The sequence below is a fragment of the Mastigoproctus giganteus genome, chromosome 4 (assembly GCF_048544385.1).
Source record: "Mastigoproctus giganteus isolate SK-2022 chromosome 4, ASM4854438v1, whole genome shotgun sequence".
Classification (NCBI taxonomy): Eukaryota; Metazoa; Arthropoda; class Arachnida; order Uropygi; family Thelyphonidae; genus Mastigoproctus; species Mastigoproctus giganteus.
The window spans coordinates 195,526,892-195,548,305 of record NC_143578.1 but is presented as its reverse complement, the minus strand read 5'-3'; the positions used below and the strand labels follow the sequence as shown (position 1 = coordinate 195,548,305).

Sequence of the window (21,414 nt, the reverse complement as noted above, 5' to 3'; positions counted from 1 at the left end):
ATTGACTATTTCATTCACTTTCCGCAACACAAATTAATGACCTGGTGTACAACATTTCTTGCGGTGATTGCGACTCGTCTTACAAAGGTTCGACGCGTTTTTCTCTGAATATTCGTGTAAATCAACATGAAGCCTCAGTTTGTGCTTCTCGTTCAGCAGTGTCAGAATTAGCCTTTCATGCCATTAACAAAAAACATACTTTTTTATTTAACGAGGCCAAAATACTTAATGTCCAACGTAATTATACGCGACTATTAATTGCAGAATCTGTTAATGTTCGTTGGCCATATTTGATCTCCGATGCGTGGACCGTTACGCGCATGCGCGAAACAAATAATCACTATATAAGTTTCATATTCAACCCTATTCGGTAATTTTCATTCCTGTGATCACGACATACGGTCGAAAAGCGTTGTCAGCTTCAGGAAGGAAAATCGTTCTGAATATTTTCGTTAGATTCTTTTTAATATTTTTAATTGTGTTAAATTGATTTTAATTGTGTTTAATTGGTTTTTAATTATTTTTTACTCTAATGTAAGTTTTTCGTTTTAATTTCTGGAGAGTATCATACGGAAGTGTTCTATGTACTATATTGAGGGAAACTCCTCTTATCATTTTACAAATATTAATACTGAATGAAAGTATATTGTATGCATGACATTTTTTGTTTGTAATAAATGTTGTTATGTGTTATTTGTATGTCGCATTCTCTCTGTCAGCATCTTGAAACACGCCAGGATAAATATATAAAGAAAATAGATTCTTGCGGGGTGGAGAGACACTAAGTGATCTTTCCATTACAAAACACAACGCGATCTGTTGCTGCAGAAATCGGGGGTCATTAAAACCCTTGATTTCCGAGGGCTCGGATTTTTGTCCTAACCGATTGAACAGTTGAAGCAGGATAGACGCCACAGGTGTACCCCGAAGAAAGGGGGTGAACACTATTCCAAAAGAATTAAAGGTTGACTGAATTTTGGATTCGAGTTAAATTTACTCCGAGGGCTGATGTACATGGTTACAAAGGTAGAGTGGGGGGGGGGAGATCGAAGGCTCAGGGGGTGACAGGAAGAAGTATGGGGACTACAGGAAAGGCGCCCCAAGTTTAGCAGTAGTAGTAAGAACCACCACAGGGAAAATGGCGGTAGGAGGAGAGTGAGGCGACGAGTCGTCTCGGTCCCCTGCCAGGAAGGGAAGTTAAAGAGAGAATTGGGCAAGAGTGCTTGTTTCAGGCCTCGAAAAAGAAAAAAAATCAAATTATTATTTTAGGGTTACCCGTAATTAAATACATTAACCCCTATTTGTGTCTGTAAATTGCGTATGTTCTATGGTTGATTTGCCTGTTTTGCTGGACGAAAAAGCCCCAGTAACTGGAGAGAAAAACCTTGCTATCTACGCCTGAGACCAACTAACTCAGCCACGGAGTGAAAAAAACCCATTAAAGTTCCTCGCGTCATCGACGGGATTCGAACCCAGGCCTTTTCCACCTGGTGTGGAGAGGACGGTGACGATACCACTGTGCTACCGCGCAGACCTCAGGCCTCGAAAGTCGGCCACTGTTCGTCTTCATTCAGTTTTTTTCTACATCTTTATGGTTGCACGGCGGGTGGGGGGGGGCGAAAGAAGTCGTCTTCCGCCAGGGGAGAGGAAAGGAAGTAGACTGGCTAGGGTGCTCTGCTCAATTTGCCGAAAGGTGGGAAGCAAATGCCTCATTAGAAGCTTCACCGCAGTAGCGCTCTCTCTCTCTCATAGGTGCAGACTCAGTCTGTCTTCTGGGGGCTTCAATCTCATTTTTCTGGCTGTCGGGGTTGAGTTGTTGTGCAATCAGGTTACGGCTTCACTTGTTGAGGTCTTCTGCAAATTTGGAGAAAGCTATATATTCCTGTTTGCTGTCAAGAAGATGGTTTTCTCTGTCTCTAAGCAGGAAGGTGATCCTGGTGAAAATCTGGCAGCGGAAATCACCATAGAGTTGACATTCATGCATAAGACGGTGCCAGCTCTCCAACTCACAGCAGCAGGCAGGATCATCAGTAATGCCCAGGGCTGTGCGTTTGGCTCTGAAGGCTCTGTGTCCTGTGAATAGGAAGGTTGAATGTAGTCCAGGTGAGAACCATGGTGTGCTATAGGGAATAATTTGTCCACATTTGGGAGGAATTTTTTAGTGATTTCTCCTTTGGAGGTGTTGTCACTTCTGGATTGCCAAATTTTTTTGAGATGGGCAGTAAGTCTCTTCTTTTCCATCGAGCGACTGGTGGCAGGGTCCGCATTGAAGCCCATGAAGGAGCATGCCTTACCTTGGGACAGCTCATAGAGGATTCCACATCTTGCCACTTAGAGATCGAGGGGGGGGCGGTTCCTGCCAGCATCTGCAAAGCATGAGCGCTTACTCTTCTGCAGGCCTGGGTAAAAGCTAGTAGCATGGCTCTGTGGGTTGATTCTAATATTCTATGGTTGACTGCCATGGTGACTTTGGAGTACCATGCTCCTGAAGCATATGTAACTATTGAAATGAAAGCAGCTTTATACGTAGAAGAGCTTCAGTGTTTTGCAGTCCAGTCCCCAGTCCTTCCTAGCAACCATGGTGACTAGGGCCGTGTAGCATCTGATTTTTTCCCCCTGATGTACTGAAGGTGCTCCTTGAAGGAGAACGTGTTGTCGAGCATCACTCCCAGGTACCTGAGTTCTTTAGATAGCTGCAGTGTGGTTCTGCTGATCTTGATTTGAGGGGGTCTTCTATAAGCAAGGGTTCCCCGAAGGAGGATGGAGTCTGTTTTGGTCTCCGAAATTGTGAGGTGTGTCTTGGCCCATGTTTGCAGGATTTGAATGGTGTGGTTTAACTTCACTTCAAGTTGTGAGCTATCGCTTGCAGCGATCGTAACGATAAGGTCGTCTGCAAAGGCTTGTGAGGAAGCTTAACCAATGTCCGTATTAAGGACCTCGTCCATAACTATGTTCCACAACGTTGTAGAACATAGAACCCAGTACAGAGCCATGGAGACAGCTTCTGTGGAGTCGTCTCGCGAGTATTCTGTACGGGGCATTTATCTTGATGCGTCTGACTCATAAATAACTTTAGATTGTGTTGTGAAGATTTTCTGGCATCCAGTCATCCTAAGTCTAACCAGGACGCTCGGCCACCAGAGGGTGCCGAACACCCCAGCAAAGTAGATGGAAATGGCCAAAAAGTATTTTTTAATCATCGGCTGCAGCCTGTGTCAAGAGATTTCCCAGAGCGTCAACCGTTGACATTCCTGTCGGAAGCCAAATTGTTTGTTTTGGCGATGCCAGGTTCGCTTGGAGATAGTAGTTTTGAATTCTGGTCAGAAGGAACTTTTCAAGAAGTTCACTGCATACAGATAGCAGGGCTATGGGCCTGTAGGACTTAGTGGTTGTTCTGGGGGCTTGTTGGGATTTTTGATGATTAGCTTGACATTGACTGTCTTCCATTCTCTGGGGAAGGTTCGAGTTCAAAGGCATAGATTATAGAGGTTTAGGAGAAGATCAGGGGCTATGTCAACTACTTTCTTCACAATCTCCGGTTCCAGTAGATCCGAGCCCGGGAATTTTTTTCCTTTGATGAAGCACAGTGCAAAGCTTGTTCCCTGGCGTCTGTCCAGTACTTGTCGTTTTCCTGACAGATAATGATTCGTTCTGGCGTTTGTGGGTTTACGTGTAGGAGGAATGTCACGTCCAATATGTTGATTCCTCCCATGAGTTTGTGACTTCTCCTAGTGGGGTCCTGGTAGTTGCCATCACCTCCTCTCTGGGGAGCTTGTTAGTGGTAACCTTATAGACTGCCCCCCAGGGATCGGAATTTCCCGTAGTTGTGACGAGGTTTTTGCAGGATTGTTGCTTACTTTGGCGGATGGGTAGGGTCCTGGGGTCCTGGTAGTTGCCATCACCTCCTCTCTGGGGAGCTTGTTAGTGGTAACCTTATAGACTGCCCCCCAGGGATCGGAATTTCCCGTAGTTGTGACGAGGTTTTTGCAGGATTGTTGCTTACTTTGGCGGATGGGTAGGGTATATTCGTTTCTTGCCTCCTTGTAAGATTCACGAAGCACATCTACTTCTGGGGCATGCCACGAGCGTATGGCTCTCTGGAACACCTTCCTTTTGTTTTGTACTTCTTTCCGAAATCTTTGAAGTTCGGGGTTCCACCAAGGGACGACGCCTGGGATAGGCTTCCTTCTTTTGATTGCAGCGTTTGCCGCTTTGGTGATGATTGCAGTAACTGTTTTTTGCAGTTCGTCCGGGTCCTAGTTTGCATCTATATCTGGTTTGCGGATATTATTTTCAGTGGTGATGAGATTTTGGAAAAAGATTCCAATCAGCTGTGTGTATGGCATATATATTAAGCATTCTTCCTATAGAGTGATGTCTCTGGTAGTCTCGGTTTAATTGGAAGGTCAGGTCCCTGTGGTCGGACGTGGTCCAAGCATCCTGAACCCTCCAATGAGTTATGGTCCTGCTATGTTCCTGGTTGCAAGGGATACTCAATGTTGGTAGGCTATTTGGTTGGTTCAACACAGAGAAGGTTGAAGTGAAGAGGAATTCTTCCAGGCACTGCCTATTCCTTGTCCCCTGTCTATCTAGAGTGTGACCGTGCCATGCTGGCGATCTATAGTTTGCATCAACTCCTATAATTATTTTTTGGTCATAGAGGATGTTTGTGACGTGTTCGAGATACCTAGTGGCTGCCGTGATCTCCTCACCTGGTCCGGCGCCCCGGGATCCCAGCCATTTTTTTCCAGTATTGAAATACCGGTATTGATACAAAAAATATCGGTTTTTCGGTACTAATTTAAAAAAAATAATTGTTTATAATTTAATCACATAAAATCACCTTTATGTGATTATGACGTCCTTATCTCTACTAGCAAATGTTCGATAAATCATCGATAGGACAACATGCAACATTGCAACCTGTCCACAATTCTTGGACAACTTCATGTCTTACCGTATCGTAACTCTCAAGTCCCGTTCCTCCACTGCTGGCTTTAGTTCAACTCCACCAAGTGTATTAGTTATTTTGGGGTTGCTGTTCCCCAGGTGTAAAACCTTGCATTTCGCTGAATTAAAGCATACCTGCCAGTTTTCTGCTCATCCCGGAAGTCTATCTAGGTCACTCTGAAGAAGCTCTGCTTGGCGGCAATCATTAATTATTCTACTGATCTTTACATCATCTGCAAATTGAGACCTCACGCCCTCAATCCCTTCATAGATGTCATTTAGGATAATCAAAAACAACAGTTGGTCCCAATACTGATCCTTGGGGAACCCCACTACTTACATTAACCCAATCTGAGGAATAACCATTTATCACAACCCTCTGCCTGGTGCCCTCAAGCCATCGTGCTGTCCATCTAATGATTTTCCCTATGATTCCAGCCTGCTCAAACTTATAAAGTAACCACTCATGTGGGACTGAGTCAAATTGTTTGCTGAAATCCAAATAAACAATGTCGAAATTATTCCCTAAATCCAGCTCATGATTGACCTGTCAAAATGGTTAATCAGATTTGTTAAACGTGATTTTCTCTTTACAAAACTATGCTGTGTATCCTACAGAATTCTATTTCCATCTAAATGATCCTGAATTCCACCCCTGATCATTGCCTCCATGGTTTCCCTACTACTGCAGTTAGACTGGCCGGTCGGTAATTCCCGTTACACCCCTAGAACCGCCTTTATGTTCCAATTTACACCAATCCAACTGAATCTCTCCTGAGTCCAGTGATGCTCTCATAACTAACTCTAATGGTTCAATGCACTCACTTGCCGCCTCCTTTAAAATTATAGGATATATGCCATCAAGCACAGGAGCCTTACTCGCCTGTAGGCGCGAACGTTCTCATTAAATAATCATTTGAAATTTCAACATCATTACATTTTTTTCAACTTCACTTCCGTAACATCTATTGACACAAATGGTTTTTTTTAATGTAAATATCGATGCAAAGTAACTGTTCAGTTCATCTGCAACTTCAGCTGGGGTATCCCACGTCCATTACATAAAGGTCCAATCTGATTTGTTCTTCTGTTCTTTGCATTTATATATGTGAAGAATTCCTTAACTGCACTCTTTGCTCTCTTCTTTATTCCTTATCTCCACTCTTTGCTCTCTCCCAGACTCAGTAAAGATACTATAGTGAAAATTATACTTCGCTGAATAAAACGTCTTTCTTCTTTAGAAAATGAACATAATTCAACCATGGAAGACCAACATGGAACAAAACAACATCAGTGTTCTGCAAATTCTTTCCAAAATAAGAAATTGCCTGACTCCAATGAGATTTTAAAAGATGAACTTGAGTCTGAATTAATGAAATATTTTTAACTATTTTTGCTAAAAAAGTTCAAAGCCTAGAAAATATGGACTGAGATCTTCTACGATTATCTCAGTACAATAGTACCAGAATAAAATCCGAAAGGGCGTTTTCTGCCCTTTACATAACTGTAAAGGGCAGAAAACGTAATGCTTAAACATAACTAAACTTTGCAGTAACAATATGTATGTTTTTGTTTTTAGAATAACTGTATTTTAATGATTTTTTTCAGAATCCTAATTATTGCAATGAAAGTTTATCTAAAACATGAATTCAAGTAATTACAGTACTTGTTTTTTTTTTCCTTACTTCATTGCACCTAATTGTCATCAAAATTTATTGAGAAAAACGTTTGTTTTTGGAATACCGGTATCCCGGTTTCATAAATTAAAAATACCGAAATACCGGTATTAAGGTTTTGACCGGTATTGTAAGTCCTACATAGAAGGCTCCTAACGCTGATATGACGTGTGCACAAGCCGCCCAAGCCGTGCCGAGGTGGGTGATTCTGGTTATTGTAAGATCCAGATTTCTAATGACTATGGCGGCCCAAGGAGTGCCGTTTTAGGATCCTTGCCGGATCCTAAAACGTCACCATTGTAATAAGTTTAGGAATTAAGTCAAAGAACTTAATAAACTAATTTTGCATTATCTACATGGTATAAGAGTGTTTTTTTTTTTAAAAATTAAAGGTTCTTGTTTATACTTCGGCACGACAACCAGGTCAGTGGAGTTCACAATAAATCACCAATACAAATCGTATTTAGCAGTCACGGGCTGGAACCCCTACTATAGAGCGCGTGTTATTGCACTCACGTTCTTTCCTGACCACTCGGCTACATCTTAGTCCATGGATAATCACCACGTAGTGTCATTTCCGAATTACAGTATATTAAATTCTGCGAGGTTTTTACTTCATGTTTTTACGATAGTAACCAAAAATTGGAAAATGTATCAGGTATATTCATTAAGCCGTTTTTTTACCATACCGGACCAATTTAAAAACGAAGAAAAACCCAGTGTCACATGGATTGTTTTGTAAAAACTAAAAGGGTATCATAAGTTCAAATGCGAGGGTAGGAAAGTATACTCCCTTTGAGTGACCACAGTTCAAACCTGCTTGACTACTAAATACGGTGATATTCTTGTTTCTTTCTATCTTGTAGCTCTTCTGACTTCATGTAGTTGTCCCGGAGTATAAACAAAATTGTTTTTTAATTAATTATTAGCTATTTTTAATTAATTATTATTAGGTATTCTCTGCAATCAACGATGGTGTTTCATTCTCACACATGAAAGATCTAATTAAAATGCCTCATGAAGTTATTGATGCGAGAGATTAACTATTTAATACACATTTTTTTACTTTTTTTTTATATCAAGAAATACTAATAGGGAAAGTAAAAGAACCTGTTTTTACTTACAAATAGCTATTAAAGAGATCTTAGTACAGTACTAGTCTGGTTTCCATATCTATCTGTTAATCGCCAATTAAAATAATAAAAAGTAGGAGAAAACATTTTGTCGGTGGGACAAAGACGATACGTAGAAAATCAACCAAGACGTAAAATACTGTTCTTTACCAGTAGTGTAATGAATCATCATTTTATCACACTGCTGGTAAAGAACAGTAAAAATCATCATTCGTTACATTTCTATTGCAACAAATTAAAATTACTTACATAACATCGATGTTCTTAGATTATTCAGTTTTCAATTATCCTTTGCTTCAGTTAATCGCAACTTTGTACGAATATCCTTCTTGTCGAGAAATTCCATCTAGAAACTAAAGACAGGAGGACTCTTGAGAAACCAGTTTATTAGCATTGTCGTATAACGTATAAAATCCACATACTGTATTTCTCTGTCGATCAGAGCAAAATTACGTGATCTGATTTTTAATCTCCTGACCAGATCATCAGTTTATAACATTGAGAAGACGTGACAACTGTATCTAATGGAGACGTTAAGAAGCTTCCATTCGGATCACGTTTCTTATGATCCGTATCACTGCAGCGGGGCGCTTAAGTTTACCTAAAAAACGGTATGAACTAGAAGGAAGTAATTGCCCTTATATGAAGATTTATATCTGGATTCATGTTTTTATATGGGAAGGAAATTATGTATAATCTCCCCATTTTTGTGTACTTCAGAACCTTTGTACTTGCACTTTCAAATACGCAAAAAATGAAGACGTATAGGCACACCCAGTAGTGGGAGTTAAGGGGACTAAATACTCAAAGTGCATTTTATTTATGTTGTACAGTGTAAAGTGTGTTAGCTGTCTTACAGCCCAAGGGTTTGCCCCCATCTCTGCGTTGTACAGTATATTCTATGTATCACAGTACTCTGTGGAGGCCAGAGATTTAAAAGTGTGAGGAGGGGAATGTCGTGTTGTGTTATGGTCTGTTGTTCTTCTGACCATTTAGTCTAGTGGAACCCAACGTTGCCCGCATTTTGGCACGAGGAGGCATATCAGACATTCAGTAGATTTTTTAAGTACTGTGGCAGGTCATGCCACCTAGTTTCTGAAGATTTCAGTGGCAAGGGCCTATATAAAAAAAAAAAAAGAAAAAAGAAAAAAAGGAAGCATTGTGGTGAATTTACAGCCGAGTTGGGGTATAGGTTTAAGTGAGGGGGTTACATTTTGCGCTAGTTCAATTACGTTACGGGTATACTCAGTAAGTTTGAGTAGGAGGGAGAGATTGAAGGCTGGGGTGCAGGTAGAGATAAGGGAACGATAGAGAAGGTGACCCCGTGAATATCAGTGGGGACAGGTCCCACCAGGAGAAGAGGCGGAGGGGATGAGATGGGAACCCGTCTCCTCTCCCTGAATGGGGATTTAAAGAAACCGGGTTAAGGCACCCAGTTTAGATCGTCAATGGCGGAAGGTCAGATTTAGGATGCAGTTCCCAACACCCAGGCTGGGGGTACTAGAATATCATTCCATATGTTGGTATTTTTTGCCCTTCAGTTGCATTTCCAGTTAAGTGTAAAGTGCGTTTAGGGTCTAACGGCACCAGGGGTTCCCCCCATCTCCGTGTAGGCTACATTGTCGTGTGTTACAGAATACTGTAAAGGCAAGAGATTTAAAACTGTATGAATATTGTTGGATGTAGTGTAGTGTACCGTTGTTCATCTGGCCATTTAGCCGCTAGACCCCTACTGAGGCCCAACGTTGCCCACACTTAGCCCCGCGGAGGCAAGCCAGGCACACCAGTATTTTTAAATAAGTACTCTGGCAGGTCCTGCCACCTAATTTCCCGGGATTTCAGTGGCTAGAACCTTAAAAAAAAGGAGGTGCGCTAGAGGTTGGGTTAGGCGAAAGGAGTTTAAAGTTTATACAGTGTGGAATTAAGAATTTCGGGTGTACGGCTAGGATAATTTTGACATGGGATAAACGCTAGTTGGAAAGCTAAAAGGGGGAGGGGAGACTGAAGGCTGGGGGGAGTGAGAGACAGGAGTATAGGGTCGATAGAGTAGATGACGACAAAATCAGTGAGGCATGCCCATGCCCCACCAGAAGGAAAGAGGGAGTGGCGGGGAGGAGACAAGGGGACCGTCACCTCCCCCAGCCAGGAGGACAGGGGAGAAACTGGGTCGTGCAAGGGAGCACGGGTTCAGGATCGCCACGTGGCATTGGCAGCAATGCTGCATGAAGTAATAGTTGGCAGAGTCCAGTCCGAGGAGGTCAAATTCGAGTAGTGCAATCCTGGGACAGACAGGTCCTGTCCAGGTGGTGAAGTCATTTCAGTAGTGAGCTGCATGATGATATATTTTGTAGAGTCAATCCGAGGGGGCCAAATCCGGGTAGTGTCAATCCTGGGACAAACAAATCCCATCAAGATAATGGAATCATTTCAGTGGTGAGTCAACTTGGTGGGGGCGAAGCCGGAGCGGCAGTCATGGTAGATCGAGGTTATATTGAGGCTGCATTGTAAAGGCACGATTATTGTGCAGGTTGAAAGTCTTCACGGGGATTGCAGTGTGCTGAAGCAAGTAGTGGTCTTGACACATGGCTGATTAGGCCATTTCATTGTCTGGTTGGGTCTGATTCTGAGGTCGCGGTAGGGTTTTCCACCTCGTGAAGAGGCCCTGAGCAAAGTTAGAAAAGGCTGTATGGGTATGGTGGTCTTCCAGGAGATGTTGCTCCTGGTCTCTCGGGATGAAATGAATTTGTGTGATGAGAGAAGATCTGAAGTCATCATATAGTAGGCAGTCATGCATCAAGTGGTCCCAGGTCTCCTGGGCACCACAGGTGCAAAGGGAGCTGTCGGAAAGTCCAAGAAGGTTCAGTTTGCTGCGAAAGGCACCGTGCCCTGTTAGGAGGTACGTGGTTAGAAGGCCTGGGGAGAACCAGGATGGTGATTTGGGATATACTTTGCATATGTCCGGTATAAATTTGCGGGTGATGGCCCCTTTGGTGGATTCAGACCATCTAGCTTGCCAGGTCTGTTGTAAGTAGGTTAGGAGTCTGCTTTTTTCACTGGAATAGGTGTTAGCAGGATCCGTGGTAAAATCAATAAAGGCAGTAGACTTTCCTCTGCTGAGCTGATACAACATCCCCACATGGGCCACCTCAAGGTCTACGGGCAGTACACCTGTAGAGCGTGCATGCTGGAGTTGCAACATGCTCTGGTTATCGTAAGGAGAATTGGCCGTTGAAGGATGTTCAGCTTTCTTCGTCCTACCATAGTAGAGGCTTTGGTGAACCATATGCCAGAACCGTAGGTGATAGCAGGTATGAATATGGCTTTACAGAGTAATGTTAGAGTGCGTTTTTTGAGCCCCAATCTCGGCGGGTCACACTGGCAACAAGTGCAGTGTAGTTTCTTATTTTCCTCTGTAGATAGTCGAGGTGTGGAGAAATGTTAGTTTGCTGTCGATGATAATGCCAAGGAGTTTCAGCTGGGTAACAAGCTTGATGGTTGTGCCATGTATAGGGTCGAGAATTGAGGCGGCCTCTGCGGATCAAGATAGCCCTTCAGGAGAATGGATTGGGTTTTAGGATGAGATGCTCAGATGGTTTTTCCGGACCCACTCTTGCACGGTAGAAGAGCTCTGTTGGCAGATACTTCAAGTTGAGCCCTGGAGTCCCCTGCCAGGATCAGGGAGAGATCATCAGTGTATGCCAAAGTCTGGACATCGCCTAAGTCAGTACTGAGAAGCTCGTCGAGTACAGAGTTCCAGAAAAGGGGGCCCAAGACAGAGCCCTGAGGGCAACCTCTGTGGACACGACGTTCCACACTGGAGAAGGGAGCCTGAACCACAATGCTCCTGTCACTGAGATAGCTGGCCATGCAGTTGTAGAGATTTCCTGGGACTCAGCGCGTCTCAGGCGTCCGAGGACGCTAGGCCACTTTTTCAGAGTATAAGACACTCTGAAAAAGTTGTACCCGTAGTTATTCTATGGGAAGGAATTAATTTTTATTTTTATTTTATATTTTGTAGTGATGTTTAGAATTAATTTCTGGTTTAAGTTCTTTTTCACCATTGGTTTCTGTTGCTTATGTTTCATTTCACGTTTGGTTTATGTTTTTTTTTTTTTTTTTTTTTTTTTTTTGGCGTTTGATTTTGTTCAGAGTTCGCTATTGTCCACAACGAAGGATGCATGATCCGTAATCTAATTTGACAGTAGAGAGGAGCTTTGAAATTTCTTTCATTTCCTGCAGCAGCTTGGGTCTATCCACGATTTTTGTAAGCCCTGATGCATTGGTAAAGATTGCTTTGTTCTTTAAGATGGTATTGCGGTGCTTGATACAGGCAATTTCAATTATTATGTCTTTTAATTTTAACCTTAATTCTAAATATAATGCGTTAAATTTTAATTATATTTGTACATGCTTCTTTACACAACGAATTGCCAGGAACCCTGCTAAGTGACGGGGATTTACACCCCCGGTAATTTTACGAAGTAGTTTGCTGTCTTTGCCTTTATCTATATACTATCTAACTCTTATACTTATGTCTCAAAATCTATTAGAGCAATTCGAGGGAGATTGAGGTGCCATTTCTATCTTTATGTATATATTTTATAAAATATATAAACTTGTGTATATATTTTTTATAATTTTTACGTTTTTGGCTATCTGTTGCAGGTGTTTGCAATTCTGCCGTTATTTTTCATAAATCATAATTTGCTACTTTGCTTAAGCTAATTTAAACTTAATGCTATTTTTATACCATATTTATAATATATCATAATAATATGTCTAGGCTGGCATATAACTAGCAGAAACAGAAAGATTATGTTGTCATTGATGGCACATATTGAGAGGTGCTAGCTCCACGATGACGTGCCTTTCGATGTAAGCCTAATTCAAAAATAGATTAAAACGTGGTATTTTTCTGTATTTTGGTATTTTTGATTTTGTATTTTGTAAATATGGAATTATTATTTGGATTTTGTTTTACTTCACTATATATAGAGACTGATAGGGTCCTTTGTAGGTTGCAGTAATTCACCTCCTTTTTAAGCTATATCTATTGAATTTAATAATTTTATATATATATATATATATATATATATACACACACTGTGCTGCCACTTTATTTGGTACACCCCTGCTTTACACACGAATGGTTTCTCCCACAACGTTGCGTCACAACGTTGTGGATATAAATGCAGCAGAACAACCTTTCTAGTATCAGTTAAGCGTACAAACTGTAGCAAGAGTGGGGAAAAGGAGTGATCTAACGGACTTCGAACGTGGCATGGTAGTAGGTGCAAGACGTGCTGGACAAAGCATTTCTGAAACGGCAGTTCGCTTGAACTTTTCACGCACCACAGTTTCAAGGGTGTATCGAGAATGGTGCAACGAACAGAAAACATCCTCTTAATGGCACTCCTGTGGAAGAAAATCTCTTGTTGATGATAGAGGTCAGAGGACGATGGCTAGAATTGTGCAAGCAAACAGACTGGCCACAATGTCGCACATCATCAGAATACAATCTTGTTGCACAAAACAAAATATCGCAACGGACCATTAATCGCACTTTGTCGCGAACGGTCTACAACAGCCGACAGCCACATCGTGGGCTTTTGTAATCAATGAAGAGCAAGAGAGCACGCCTCCTGTGGGCACAGCAACACCAGCACTGAACTATCGAGGATTGGAAAACGGTTGCTTGGTCTGATGAGTCCAAGTTTCTGGTGCATCATGTTGATGGAAGGCTCAGAATTTGGCGAAAACAACATGAATCCATGGACCCCTCATGTCGGACGACTACTGTGCAAGGTAGTGGGGGCAGTGTTATGGTGTGGGGAATGTTTTCTTGGCACATGCTGGGTCCATTGATACCCATAGATTCACGTCTGAATGCCACATCGCACCTAAATATCGTTGCTGACAAAGTGCATCCATTCATGCTGATAGTTTATAATCAGTCAGATGGTTACTTCCAGCAGAATAATACGCCGGTGCACAAAGCCCGAATCACTATGAAATGGTTCCAGGAATATGACAATGATTTTTCTTTGATTCAGTGGCCCGCTCAGTCCACGGATCTCAATCCTATTGAACATCTTTGGGATGAGCTGGAAACGGCTGTTCCTGCAGGCCTACACCTCCGTCGAATCTCAAAGAATTGCGTTTCACACTCATGTCTGCATGGTACTCCATTCCTGCACAACGTTTCAGCATCTTGTTCAATCCATGCCTAGACGAATTCAGGCTGTTTTGAAGGCTGAAGGAGGTTCAACACGCTATTAGGTATGTGTACCTGATAAAGTGGGAGCACAGCGTATATATACTCCTTTTCTTTAAACTTAAACTTTAATAGCACTAGCATTAGTATAAGCATATTATTGTTATTATTGTTATTGCTCTTATATTATTTCTCCCTGATTGGAGGTTCCACATCGTGACGTTATTATTATTATTATATCTCCCTGATTGGGGGGGTTCCACCTCGTGACGGATATTGCTACCCCGTACACAGGGTGGTTGTTGTTATGTCTGGTGTTACTGTTGGTCGAGGAACTCTGACTGTCCTACAAGTGGTCAGGATTGCGATTTTCTGGAGTTCGTTGTAGGTGTTCACTGGGAGACCTATTGATGCTAGGCTGTTATGTAGTGTCTTTGCCACCATTCCTGTGATTGACACGATAATCGGGATGATAGCTACTTGTTGCATATGCCACATCTCTTTGATTTCCTATCTTATGTTCGTGTACGTCCTGATTTTTTCCCCATGGGTTTTCTGCTGGTTGCCAGTGTTGGGTACTGCTGTGTCAATCAGATAGGTAGCCTTTTCCTTCTTGTCCACAAAGGTTACATCCGGTCTGTTGTGTGGGATTATCCTATCCGTTATTATGGCACGGTCCCAGTACAACTTGTGGGTTGGGGTCTCTAGTACTGCCTGGGGTTCGTACTTGTTCTACAGTACACTTTCTTCCATCAACTGGCATTTACTTGCTAGCTTCTGATGTATTATCCTGGCTAGCTGGTCTTATCTATAAGTGCACTCAGTTTGGGTAATCTACTTGCACCACGCGGTGATGTGTGTTGTATCGTTTCTGAGGCCAGGTGGCATCGTCGACATGTGTCATCGGACACTGCGGGCTCCTTGTCGATGTATTTTCTGTACTTTCTGGTGTGATTACCTGGTCTTGGATAGCGAGCATGAATCCTTCAGCCTCGGGAAAGAGGGTCCCGCTCGTGAGCCATGCATTGGAAGCAGTTTTACCTATGTGATCTTGATGGAGATCATTGCATGTCAGCCGTGAAGTGTCCCCTATGCCCATCTTTCTAGCTTCGTTTGTGCCTCCTGGTTGGGGGGGGGGACTCCTCGCTTAGGTTGAGCGGGGTATCTTCCTTATGATCTGCTGCTGTGTGTTTCTGAAAGTAATCCTTCAGGTTAACTATCGGTGTCTTCTGTTGTTCAATAATGTCTAACAGGTCCCTTCCTCCTTCCCAGGCAATTGTCAGTCTCTTCACGGCAGATTTCGGGTGGTGTTGGCGGCTCTTGGTCATCATTGTCCTTGTCTTTCTCATGATATCCTCCAGCTCGGTGTTAGTCCAATCTATAACCCCGAAGGATTATATTAGCACTGATACTGCATAGGTGTTTATGGCTTTAACCATGTTCCCTCCGTTCAGCTTTGCTTTCAGCAGGCTTTGTTTTCAGTCTCTGATGGTATTTTTCGGTCAGACAGGCCTTACTTTCATTGTGCTGTAACTGCTGACCCTGTATCATCTCCAAGTATTTGTAGGCCTCTCTCTCTGCCATGGTTTCCATCTCTTTACCAGTCTGCAGCTGGTAGGTTCGCTTGACTAATTTTTCCTGGTGCAATCAGTGGGTCTTGCATTTGTCTAGACCAAATTCCATCCTAATATCATTGCTGAATTCTTCGGTGATCTGGAGTAGTTGCTGGCGGTGCTTCTCGGTTCCCACTTAGAGCTTGATGTAATCCATGTACATCAGGTTGGTGAAGGTATACAGGTTAGCATTAGCATTAGCATTAGTAGAGGCATTTGATGCAAGAAAGCAAGCTTATGCAGCATCAGCCAAAAAAAAAAAAAAAAAAAAACTCCAGCAAAGTTGCAGAAAAAAAAAAAGTATACAATTCTAATCTATATTAACCACTACAGATAACTGCTTCCTTTTTTTTTTTAAATACATTTATACAAAATTCCTGGAATACTGAAAAATTCTCTGAACCCTGTACACATTGAGCTTCAGCTCCGCGATTAAAATCTGGAATAACTGATCTTAAATAATGCCTAAATCCCTCATAAAGAAGACAATCATAAAAACGTGTTCCCCTGTTTCAGGTAATCTACATATACGGAAAGGATCCTCCTCCCAACCTAAGTCACATAACTTATATTTAAGCGAATCATGCCCTGTGATTATATAAGAGGATTCCATGCAGGGAAAGAACCATTCATTATGTTTATTTCCAATATTAAAACATTCATCAGGAATAAAAAGCCTAGTTACAGCACCAGTCACGCTAGTGCTACAACGTTCTTGCCATATTCCTGTTAACTTCAATAAAATATTGTTTTCCTCTCTCTTCCGATCAATCAAAATATCATTCGTAATTCCCATGATTGTAACTTGTCTGCCCTTCCTTAAAAAGTAACTAAAAGCTCTATATACAATATACAAATCCAAGGGGAGTGTTCCGGCAAGCACCTGAAGGGCATTAGTCGATACTGTCTTACACACTCTCAAAGTTGTTAATAATATAATACGCTGTAATGAATTCAGATTATTTTTAAACTTGACATTACTTACACGCTTAAACCAGATAGAGGCAGCGTAAGCTACAATGGGTAAAAAAAATAGCCTTATAGTAAAGACTGAGGACCCTTTTACCGAGCCCCCAGTCTTTCCTGGTAATCCGGACTATAGAGGCTGTGTATTTCTTTACTTTTCCACTTAAGTATTCCAAGTGGGGTGTAAAAAATAAATTGTCATCCAACAAAATCCCTAAGTATTTGACCTGAGACACCAAAGGTATCTGTTTACTATTAATAATTAATCGGGGTGGTATCCTGTAGCCCAGTTTACCTTTCAATAACATCAGTCTTACAGTCTTATTAGAAGAAATTCTGAGTTTATTATTCACAGTCTAATTCATCAGGCTACTGACTACCCCTTCTAGTTTACCTTCAATTACTCATCTGGAATTCCCCTTCGTACACAGCACCAGGTCGTCCACATATGCGACCTTGTGACAATCCACACAGTCTTGTTCTAACCAAGTGTTAAGGACCAGATTCCAAAAAATCGGTCCCAACACTGAACCCTGGGAGCACCCTCGATTAATTGCTCTCTCAAATTTAAAATGCTGAGAACTAACTATAATTCTTCTATCTGATAAATAATTGCTGATTGTCCTAAACAACAAATCAGGACAATTCAAAGCTCTCAAAGATTTCAAAACACTGGGCTACCAAACCCCTTCAAAATCTATGAAGAGGGCTAGGACATACTTAAAATTAGAACAAGTAGCAAAATCTACAAGATCATGAATTGCTCCCTCTGTGGAACATTTCTTTTTAAATCCCTATTGACAGGGAAAATCCAATTTCATCGTACAAAATAAAGTTTAAAGTCTTATTAGCAATAACTGTTCAAAGATCGTCCAGAAAACAGCAAACCGACGACTACATGCAGTTAAAATATTTTGACGCCTCAAAGCCTTAATTCCTTTGATGCACACCACAACAATTTGATGCCAAGCATCGCCCATAGCCTACTAGAAGGCTACGGAATCGTACGATGCATGATACGATGTGCTTGGTCGCACAATATCATGAAAAAACTTTTTGTTTCGTTATTGCACTACAGCAGCAGCAGCTCTGGTGATTTACACCAGAATAAATAATAATAATAACAAATAAAAATATATTTTATTTTTTGTTACAACATTTTTTCGCAACATTTATGCAATATGTATGATACAGTGTACTTGGTAAACAGTATTGTGGAAATATTTTGTATGGAAATTGCATTTCAGCAGCGTCTCTGGTGATTTCAAACTGAGAGTGCCAAAATAAATAAGTAATAAATAAAATAAATAAATATATTGTATATATTTTTTTTTGTTAGAGGATTTCTGTTACACAGAATATAAATTAGATAAAAGTAGGAGTGGTATGGCTATAGCTCGGCCTACAACTCCCAACAGTTTGGCTCCCTATAGGGGCTCACATCTGGTGAGTTGTGGGCTTGGCACACCCAGGGTCCAGAGCTGGATATCATCATTCTTCTCTTCCTTGGTGATTCCCTTTTATTTCTCTCTCTCTCTCTCTCTCTCTCTCTCTCTCAGGGTAGTTCAGAAATTTTTTTAGTTTTTTTGGCTGGTGTAGCATAAGCCTCAGGCTTCCTTGCACCATATGGCTAATAATAATAATAATAATAATAATAATGATGATGTATACACTGTGCTGCCACTTTATTAGGTACACCTACTTAGTAGCGTGTTGATTCTACTTTAGCCTTCAAAACAGCCTGAATTCGTCTAGGCATGGATTGAACAAGATGCTGAAAACATTGTGCAGGAATGGAGTACCATGCAGATATGACTGTCACTCAGTTCCTTGAGATTCGACGGAGGTGTAGGCCTGCAGGAACATCCTTTCCAGCTCGTCCCAAAGATGTTCAATAGGATTGAGATACGGAAACTGAGCGGGCCACTGCAGCAAAGAAAAGTCATTGTCATGTTCCTGGAACCATTCCATAGTGATTCGGTCTTTGTGCACTGGCGCATTATTCTGCTGGAAGTAACCATCTGACTGATTATAAACTATCAACATGAATGGATGCACTTGGTCAGCAACGATGTTTAGGTACGATGTGTCATTCAGACGTGAATCTATGGGTATCAATGGACCCAAAGTGTGCCAAGAAAACCTTCCCCACACCATAACACTGCCCCCACCACTTTGCACAGTAGTCGTCAGACATGACGAGTCCATGGATTCATGTTGTTTTCGCCAAATTCTGAACCTTCCATCAATATGATGCACCAGGAACATCGACTCGTCAGACCAAGCAACTGTTTTCCAATTTCGATAGTCCAGTGTTTGTGTTGCTGTGCCCGCAGGGAGGCGTGCTCTCTTGCTCTTCGTTGAATACAAAGGTACGCGATGTGGCCATTGGCTGTTGTAGCCCATTCGCGACAGAGTGCGACTAATGATCCGTTGCGATATTTTGTACTGCACACCAAGGTTGCATTCTGACATGATGTACGACATTGCGTCCCGTCTGTTTGCTTGCACAATTCTAGCCATCCTTCTCTGACCTCTCTCATCAACAAGCGATTTTCTTCCACAGGAGTGCCGTTGAGAGGATATCTTCTGTTCGTTGCATCATTCTGCATACAGCCTTGAAACTGTGGTGCGTGAAAAGTTCAGGAGAACTGCCGTTTCAGAGATCCAGCACGATCTCTGAAACGGCAGTTCTTTGTCCAGCACGTCTTGCACCTACTACCATGCCACGTTTGAAGTTCGTTAGATCACTCCTTTCCCCCAATCTTGCTACGGTTTGTACGCTTAACTGGCACTAGAAAGGTTGTTCTGCTGCATTTATATACACAACTGTGGTCAGGTGGCTTGCAACGTTGTGGGGCAAACCATTTGTGTGCACAGCAGGGGTCTACCTAATAAAGTGGCAGCACAGTCTATATTTGTATTTTTATTTTTTATGTATTTTTTTAAATTTAAATTTAAACTTTTAATTTTATTTATTTATTTGCAAGATGTCAATTAGCATTGCGACCCAGCCAATCTGTCTCCAGATAAGGAAGGGCTTGCGTAATCGTTTAGGTTCAAGTTTATCATTGTATGACAACGATAAAAATATTTTTTATTTAATTTTTATTTATTTTTTTCAGTTATGTCGTGTACGTAATCTTTTCTTCGATGTAAGATACGCTTGCAATGTGTACAAGAGGTCGCAGTATCAAAATAAAAACTTTGGCATTTTTACGAATGAGACACATGTTTAGTCAGCTTAGTTTGCTTTTCATCTAATTGTTTTCATTTATTCAGTTGATATTATACATACTATATATTCTTTTATTTATTTTATATCTCATTTTTCTCTTTTTTTAAATCTGGATGTGGTCTCCATTACACTGATATTTGATTCCAATCCAGTAGTGATTAGTTAATTATGTCAATTAGTGTCAGTAGTGGCAAATGATGCAAAAAAGCAAGCTCAGCCTAAAAAAAAAAAAAAATCACTACGCATACCATCTGTCTACCCATCCCCTCTAATAATTTGCCTAATGCGTCTATGGCAGACACAAGTGCAGACGAGACAGACAACATAGTGAGATAATTATTCCAGAGAAGTCATAAACTGGTGGATCCTCCAACAGATAAATGTCTCTTGAAGTACGCGGACAGACAGAATCGTTAAATCAGATGCCGTTAAACACAGAGAATGAAAAAAAAAAACAACAAAAGCCTAGCTCTAAACCTTTCGAAAGAAGATTGTAGCAGTAGAAACTGTAGGTTGATGGCCTGTTTGAGCTCTAATTTGATCTTTCAAGTTCACATTAGTATCGTAGCAGTCCCAGTGTTCACATACTACTTCGGGATCATAGATTGGACTAGCACCGAGCTGCAGGATATCACCAGAAAGACAAGGATAATGATGACCCAGAGCATCTAGGTCAAATACGCCATCCGTAATGTGATAATGTAGTTCCTTTAAAACGCTTCATTTTTTTTTTGTGATAAACGATTGCATCATCTATGGCGCTTTATTCTTGGGTGAATGGGAGTGATGACATCTTTGGAAAACATGGGGCAAGGACTCTGTTAAAGTTATTCAAAATACCCGAATCCATGACACCAGATGGAAGTCTATTCGAATAATCAATTACTCTCTGGCTGAAAATAAATTTTCGCATCCATTTCTAACTTGTTACTATCAAATTCATTTTTAAATTTAAATTTACGTCCTACACTGGTGTGCAAAACTTAAGGACCAATACTATTTTTAAAGGTTACAAACACAAAATCAAATGAAACAGCCTGTGGCGATTTGCATAACTTTGGCCGTTCAGTAGAAAGCTGGTGCACATGCAAAAATTTGAATCGTGATGACAGGGCTCACATAAACAGTTAAAAGCAATCACATTAGTATCGTAGCAGTCCCAGTGATCACATACTCCTTCGGGATAATAAATTGGACTAACGCCGAGCTGCAGGATATCATGAGAAAGACAAGGACAATGATAACCAAGAGCATCTAGGTCAAATACTCCATTCCTAGTATTACCTAATGGTGAGCACGATTGTTACAAACGTTCGATTTGTATCATGCAGTGCTACAGAACGAAATGTTCAGTAGACAACGTCTGGATGACTTTACCAGGGTCGAATAATTGGGAAGCTCGAGGAAGGTCGAAGTGCGAGGAGTGTGGCTGCAGAGCAGAGTTCGATATCGTTCATAGCATCGTTTCACGTGGGTGGTTGGCCTTCAGAACGACAGGTACATCTGCTCGAAGGACCAGTGGTGGTCGTCCACGAAAAACAACGCCAATGGTGACCGCTGTATACTCCTACAGGCCAAGATGGACAGACACCAGGCAGCAGGATCCATTGCAAACCAGCTGCAC

At 41.5% G+C, this 21,414-nt stretch overlaps 1 protein-coding gene across 1 annotated transcript in view; it reads right to left on the bottom strand.

Annotated features, from left to right (window-relative positions):
• The window catches only part of LOC150087302 (uncharacterized), a 78,690-nt gene extending 70,584 nt beyond the window's left edge, over positions 1-8,106 (bottom strand). The window contains exon 1 of the mRNA XM_090371967.1: positions 8,009-8,106. The gene's annotated coding sequence lies outside the window, so the exon portion shown is untranslated. The remainder of the gene's footprint in view (positions 1-8,008) is intronic.
• Positions 8,107-21,414: the final 13,308 nt, after the last annotated feature.